The 7,772-nt window shown below is 42.2% G+C and overlaps 1 pseudogene; it reads right to left on the reverse strand.

Moving 5' to 3' along the window:
* Positions 1-6,786: 6,786 nt before the first annotated feature.
* On the reverse strand, positions 6,787-7,322 carry LOC102860605 (annotated as a pseudogene).
* Between the last annotated feature and the right edge of the window lie 450 nt (positions 7,323-7,772).

Genomic DNA, 7,772 nt, shown 5'->3' on the forward strand with positions numbered 1-7,772 from the left:
TCGTTTGTTTTCTCTGCATTGATCTTCATTGTTTTTTTGAGATCCTCCTGTTTTTTGCTTGAAGTATCCTCTAATTCATCAAGTTTGTCTTTTATCCATTGAATATATTCAATCATTCTTTTTTAAAATTCTGTGTCAGAAAGTTCCTTCAGACTTTATAGTTTCAAGAAATCCACTGATACTGTGTCACCCTTTGCAGGTGACATCTTGATTTGCTCTTGTGCATTGTGTGGGATAACTTGCTTTCTTTGAGACATTGATATGTTCTTGGTCTGAAAACAATGCTCTAGAGATCAGTTGGGTAGCTACCCACCTGTGTGTTTCTCTGAACTTCTGAATTTAGGGAAATGTCAGTTCAGAGCCTGTGAGAGCAACATCTTGTTGGTAAGACAGGTCAAGGTGCTCCCCATTAAAGACAAGCTGATTGACCAGACGAGTAGACACTGGTGTGGAGCCAAATGGGGTGAGGCAGGCACAGGGTTGGGGTGACCACAAGGGCAGGTCAAACACTTAGGGGAACCTCACTCCGACCTCAGCTATTTGGGTGTGCTCATGATTGGAGTCCCTACTCAAATTCCCGCTGTCCATTTCCCACCCAGTGCTTTTCATTCAGTGGTCCCTGCCCAATGGCACTTATGCAGGTACTCTCACACAGCAGCCCCTGTCCAGGCAGGGTCCTGGATCCAACGGTACCCAAAAAGTCAGAGTCAAATTCTCAGCGACCCACTAGCCTCTGGCTGGTCTGCAGAGTTCACAAAATTCAGACAGATTACCACTGGCTTGCTCATTCCTGGGCAGTCAGCTTGGCCCAAGAGAGCTCGGCCAAATTCCCCACCAGTGGGCATGCCCTTGGGTGCTCTCCCAGGTAATTGGCAGTGCCCCAGAAAACCCAGTCAGAATCCTACCGGCCTTTATCCTGCCAGATTAGTCTGACAGCAGCTCAGCTCGTGACTCTGGGTGATGGCTGGGTCTGCGGCTGCCTTTGGGGTCCTGTAGTTCCAAAAGGAACTGCTAAAACAAAAGTTCTGATTCAAAATCCTACTGTCCATGGCTCATTGCGTTGGTTGGTCTCTGTGCAGTATGAAGGACTCTCTAGTGGCCCTTGGACACCACTGGGGTCACAGGGCTGTGGTGGAGGTGTGTGGTTGTGGAGCTGTGGTGGTGGGGAGGAGCACAGGGCTGGGGTGGGTGAAAGGAGCACAGGGCTGGGACACTACCACCGGGAGGCAGGGGGCGGGGCTTGGGCGCTGCCAGGGGTTTATGTAGCAGCAGGCCATGGGGTGGGGTCATGCAGCTGCAGCCTGCAGGGGTGTCATGAGGTGGCGGGCCTTGGATCCTCTGGGGTCACATGGCTGCTGGGGGTGGCTGCTCCTCGGGGTCACGCTGTGGCCTGCAGTTGCTTCTGTGGGGTTACCTGGTGGCTGGCCAGTGGTTGCTCCTTTGGGGTCTCGTGGAGGCTGGGGGCAGTTGGTTTCTCTCTGGAGTCACGAAGTGGTGGGTGGTTGCACCCTACTTGCTCCTGGTGGGTCGGTTCCACAGTGGCTTGGCTGGTGTCTTTTGGCTGGGACTCAGCTGTGTTGTGTGTGGTTCAAATTCCAGGTTTCTGTCTGCACAGAATCACTGAGTCAAATTGAGTCCATAGCAACCTTCCATATTTCTTCCAAGGAGTAACTAGAGAGTTTGAACTGCCAACGTTTCAGTTAGCAGCCAGCACTTTATGAACCACAGGGCCAGGGCTTCTTAAATAGGTAATAGACACTTAGTAAGATGGGAAAAGGTAGAGTTACTATCCAGTGTGGGAATGATCATCATAACATCACTAAAGAAAAGGAAAATTAGGGTAGATGTAGAAGGATTGATAGAAATAAAAATTATAGAGAAGAAGAAAAAGTGGGACTACACTGTGAAAGTATTGAAATTAATGTTATGAAACCAGATATGTATGAATGGTCAGTTGTAAATTGAATTTGATTTGTAAATATTAACTAAAATAAATAAATACTACAGCATGAAATCTCTGTAAACAGAACAGTTTTCATATTTACCAGTCTTATTTTGATTGAACCAATTGCTAATTCTACATGTAGCAAACCAAGAAAGAAATTATTTACAACTGAATAGTTTATTAGAAATACAATATATAGAGTTGATGGAGAATGCAGTGTCCATTCTCCCTTTTAATTTTTACCATCAGCTTTTTACCCTAGAAATATATTCTGACTATAGAATCTTATTTGTTTACTATCCAGAAATTTTCAACCTGAATATTTAAGTAGTCCATTGAGATGTTAACACCACTTAATCTTCTATGAATCCATTACTTTACATTACAGTTGTAGTTGTATCATTGAGGTGTTATTGAGTCAAGTATGACTTATACTGACCCTAGGAAAAACAGGTATGAACCTTGTCCTCTCTTGTTTCATCTTCATCATCCGTCACATACTTGAGCCCATTGCTGCAGTCACTGTGTCAATCCACCTCTTTGAAGGTCTTCCTCTTTTTCTGGCCCTCTACTTTCAAAGCATGAGGTCCTTCAATATTGATTATATTGTTGTTAGGTTCCAGGAAGTCAGCTATGACTCATAATGACCCTGTATATAACACCCCAAACCTGCCTGATCTTGTGTCGTCCTCACAATCTCCTCTTTAACTAAGCGTATTGATGCAAGTCATTGTGTCAATCTTTTCTTAACCAACCATACATCTTTTGCAACAGATTCAAAGTGGCCATAGCTTGTACATCACATTTCACTAATGCCTAGTATTTCAATATTCATGCTTTCCATTTTCTTTTTTGTTAGAGAATGTTGGGGAGGAAGGGAGGGCCTGTGGTCAGGACAGACAACCTAAGCTCCGAATAAGTGCAAGCCTCCCAAGGGCCTTTAATACGGGGTAGAGAAAGCTCTCCTGTGTTTGGCTGTACCTGTTTGAGAAAGCTCGCCACCTGGGAAGTTGGCTGCTACATCTGTTGAGCTGGGAGTAGTCTGCACAAGACTGAGGTTCTCCTATTCAATCTTCATGTCCCACATCTGTAAACCCACCCTATCCAGTCTTCCTGTTTACATGCTTGTATATAAGTGCACTGCAGTCCCAATAAAATTGAGCTGGACTGACTTATCTGATCCTCTCCTGGAGTGGTGTGTCTCTGTTATGCTTACTCACATCAGGGTGTCACTATTGGTTGCCAGTGAATGGACAATGACATATGGTGCCTAGGACAGGGACAGACCTGATGTAGTATTGAGTGCGTACCATCTGTGCTCACTCCCGTCAAGTTTTCAGGTGAGTATTCTCTGTGTTCACTCCCATCAGGGTTTCGTGTGAGTATTCCCTGCACTCACTCTCGTCAGGGATTGGGTGAGCACCCCTTTCCTTGCTCACTTCCATCAGGGAAGAGGGGCCTGACATAGTTTTGGGGACCTGATTTAGTCTTGGAGGCCTGACATAGTCTTGGGGACATGATGTAGGCTTAAATTTGACGTAGGTGGAAGGGAAGGGATCTGGCATAGGTTTTCCTTATTGGGTAAGCATCCCTTGCTTAGGTAAAAAGCAAGGGAAAATTCTTTCTTCTTCTTTCTTCTCTCTTCTTTCTGTTCTTGCCCCTGTCAGGGAGCAGAGAACCTGACGTAGGTCCATCTTATTGGGAAAGTGTTCCTTTGCTTTAGCAAGGGTAATTAGGCAAGCAATTTAAAAGACTCGGCAAGAATTTGAAAGATCCCAAATGTTTAATGTCTTTGTTAGACAGTGGGGAGCTCAAACTTACACAATCCCAAGCTTTTTCCTTTTGGACGACAGTTGTTGATATTTCTCCTTGGATTACTGCTGCACACATCTTCAATGTGCAGACCTGGCACACTTTAGAGTACTGGGAGAAGATTTTCACCCTGGGACCTACAACACCCTTTTCCAGCAGGAAGTAGCTAAGAAGATGCAGCACCCCCTCTCCTAGTGAATCAGGGTTAAATCTCTCTCAGGTGGAAATGGCAGGTAATGGGAAAGGACATGGTGACAAAGGAGATCAATCAGAACTGGTTTTGACAAAGACTGTGGCACCATTATAAGAAATGCACCATCAGCTGTTTATAAAGTGTTACGGCAGGGGATCTAAAAACAGCCTTAAAGAATTTAGAGGAGATGATTGCCCCACCTCTTCTCCACTCTCCTCTTCTGAGAAGTGAGGAAAACAAAGAAAGCAGGTAGGAACAATATAGAGACAGCAGTGAAGAAACAGGAAACTCTTGGAGTAAGGTGTTGTTTGATCAGTGAGATGCTAGGTGGAATTCTGAGATACGTGTGTGCTCTAGCATGCGCTAACACCTGAGCGTCATTTACACAAGATATTGTGTGATCAGTGTGATACTAGCTCTGAGGCACATGTGTTTCTATTGGCGTATATCCCACACCTGAACATCCTTTACCGTGATATCCATGTGCTGGGAGAGAGTTAAAAGAACTTGAGACAGCTGTTAGAGATGATGGAGCTCATTCTCCATGGGTGAAGGCACAGCTTAATTCATTAAGCCCCAATTTAAACACCCCTCAAGACTGGAAAGATATGATGAGGGCAGCAGTCTTTTCAAAACCTCCCATATGATGTGTTCACTGGCAATCAGATACACCTTCGAGTGAGCCACCAATATGGGTTATGTGGAAGGATCCATTAGATCAAGTATGGAAGGGCCTGATCCTTTACTAAATCGTTGGGAGAGGTTTTGCTTGCATTTTCCCACACAACAAACTACATCCTGTGTGAATTCCTGCTGCTCATGTCTGACTCCAACCCGCCTATGGAGGAGATGCGTTGATTGAGCATTTGTGACAAGAAGATGAGACAGAGGAAAAGGAAGTTGAAGCCCCAGATGCCACAGACACCTGTGACCTGGGGCATGCTGAAGGCACTCAACCAACAGGCTCTCAACCTTAACCCTGGGAGTGGTACACGCAGTGGTCCTGTGTTTATAACACTGCTTATTGCTTCTTTGATCACCAGTGGTGCCACAGCAGGAGAAACTAATCAGTTGTTATTACAAGAGCAGCCGTAGACCTTTTCACAACACAGAATGCTCAAGCAGCTGCACTGAATAATATTTCTACTCTTACCGTAATTGGATTGTCCTCCTTCCAAGAAACACCAGAGGCCCCAAACCAGAGACTTTCCCCTCTTTGAGTTCATTTAAAAGAAAAAGGGAGGATATGTTGGGGAATGTTGGGAAGGAAGGGAGGGCCTCTGGCCAGGACAGATCACCTAAGCTCTGGATAAGTGCAAGCCAACAGTCTTTAATACGAGGTAGAGAATGCTCTCCTGTGTTTGGCTGTACCAGCTTGAGAAAGCTCGCCACCTGGAAAGTTGGCTGCTGCATCTGTTGAGCTGGGAATAGTCTGCACAAGGTTGAGGTTCTCCTAACCAATCCGCATGTCCTACATCTGTAAATCCACCCTATCCAGTCTTCCTGTTTACATGCTTGTATATAAGTGCACTGCAGTCCCAATAAAATTGAGCTGGATTGACTCTCTGATCCTCTCCTAGAGGAACTGGACTCAAGGGTGGGGACTTGAACATCAAGCCCTGTTTGGACGCTGAGGCAGTGGTGTGTCTCCATTGTGCTTACCGCTATTAGGGTGTCGCTGTTGGTAGCCAGCAATAGGACAGCGACACTTTTTTTAAACATAAAATTATTTATTGACCACTATTCACCAGTTATTCACAATAAAGTAAACAATATACAGTTGGATTAACATTCTAATTTCTACAAAGTTATTTTTCCTGGCTTCAGGTGAACCAGTAACTGAAATACTAAGAAAATTTAACCTAAATGTTAACCAATGGATTGGGGTAAAGAAAATCATGCAGGTCTATAGATTACGAAGTTGTTCAACCATATTGCCAGCAAACTGCAACATCTCTAATCTTATTAGATTTTTACCAGTAAAGTCTCAGACATTCCATGAAGTCAGACCTTTTAATCAAAACAGCACAAGTATTTCAACTTTCCGTAAAAGGAGTGGCTCTCTAAAAGAAACAAACGCCCATTTAACTAAGCTTTTCTCAGCTTGTTAAAACACACTATCATTTGTCTAAGTTTTCCTCTCTGGGCAGGGTTTTTAGAAAGATTTTTCTTTCCAGAAATTTTGCAAATAATTTATTTTGTTTATATAACAATACAGACAGTGATTTTGATACTTAGACAGTCCAAGTCATTACCAGGTCATTTATTTGATTTGAAAATACATGGTTTTAATTTTTTTCCCGTTTAATTTGAAGTGATTTATATGTTTAGTCCAGCAGAGTGGCTGTAACCCTGAAACGTCAACTTACTCATGCTTATGAAATGCCATTTTTGTTTAGAATATTTTAGGTGAAATAAAAAGAAAATAAAATTTACAAATGCTATTTATGTATACACATAAAAAACAAACAAAACCCTAGAATGATCCTTAGGCATATATTACAGGTTAAACATGAGTTCTGGTTCCATAATGGTTATGAAAAAATTTCCTATATTTAGGAAAACTGTTCTCTAATGTAATGGAGCAGAAGTGATATACCACGAAATGTTCTTTTCTGACAAATGAAGCAACTACAGAAAGCTTTTATTTATTCAAAGTAACCGATGCTATTGATGCAACAAAAACACAACCAGTAAAAGTCCCAAATAACTCCCTCAATAGTACTTCAAAACAAACATATCAAACTTGATTTCCATTAGAATGTAGTTAGTCTTCACTAATAAATAAAAAGCAAGACCCAGTATATATATATATATATTCAATGCAAACAATTATTCAACTATTGAGCTTCATCTTATCTTCTTCTGGACAAGAATGCCAAGTTAGTCTCTCTTCATAAAATGCAATTAAAATTTGAGGACATTTGTGTTTGCTTCTTTTGCCAGCACCAAGTCAGCCTCATCTGAATCTTTCCATTTCATGAGAAACATTAATTCTCCACTGCTCTCTGTGGCACCAATTATTCATTCAAGATCAAGACCTCCGACAAAGCCTCTTGGCTTGTCAGTAGTATCTCTTTTCTTCTTTGATTTGCTATCACCAGATTCACTATCAGATAACAATTTTTTTTTAATGTCATCTTTTTCTTTACCAGGTTTTTGAGAATTAAATGCTTCAATCATTTCTGGGCAATCTAGGTTTTCTTCAGGTTCCCCAGTATTGTCAGCATCTGTAAATCCTGTCCACTTGAGGACAGGATTTACTCCACCTTCCCATTCACTACATGTCTGCCCAGCACTTTTTCTACCACAAATTTGGCAGGTTCTACCTCTTCCAACTTTTTTACTCTTCACATTCTGTCTGTTTCCCATTTTTTTGGCAATGTAGTTTTATTGGAAACCATTTGTTATATTGCAGACTTGAAGAGCTATTATTCATCACCTCTGAGCTGCTCTGGGTCCCCAGTCTCTGGCCCTGCATGCCTCCAGCTTGAGCCATATCTGAGAAGGAGAAGGCTGGACTCTATTTTCTTTTTTAACAATTTTGAGTTTTCCAACATTTGTGCTATGTAATTCCATGTGCCAATTGTTAAACAATCTTAGTTACTGATTTTCCCCATTTCAACTGACTTCAAATCTGGGTTCTACCACTACACTACTATAACTATCCTCTTTGTTTAGTGCTCATAGGGTTTTCAAAAGCCTTTAATTTAGGAAGTAAAATGTGGAAATTATTGGACAATATCATTGATATCACATACAAGCAAAATATTGCTGAAGATCATTAAAAAATGGCTGGAATAAGTACATAGATAGGGAATT

Source organism: Elephantulus edwardii, unplaced genomic scaffold (genome assembly GCF_000299155.1).
Source record: "Elephantulus edwardii isolate Elephantulus edwardi_28Jun2011 unplaced genomic scaffold, EleEdw1.0 scaffold00038, whole genome shotgun sequence".
Taxonomy (NCBI): domain Eukaryota; kingdom Metazoa; phylum Chordata; class Mammalia; order Macroscelidea; family Macroscelididae; genus Elephantulus; species Elephantulus edwardii.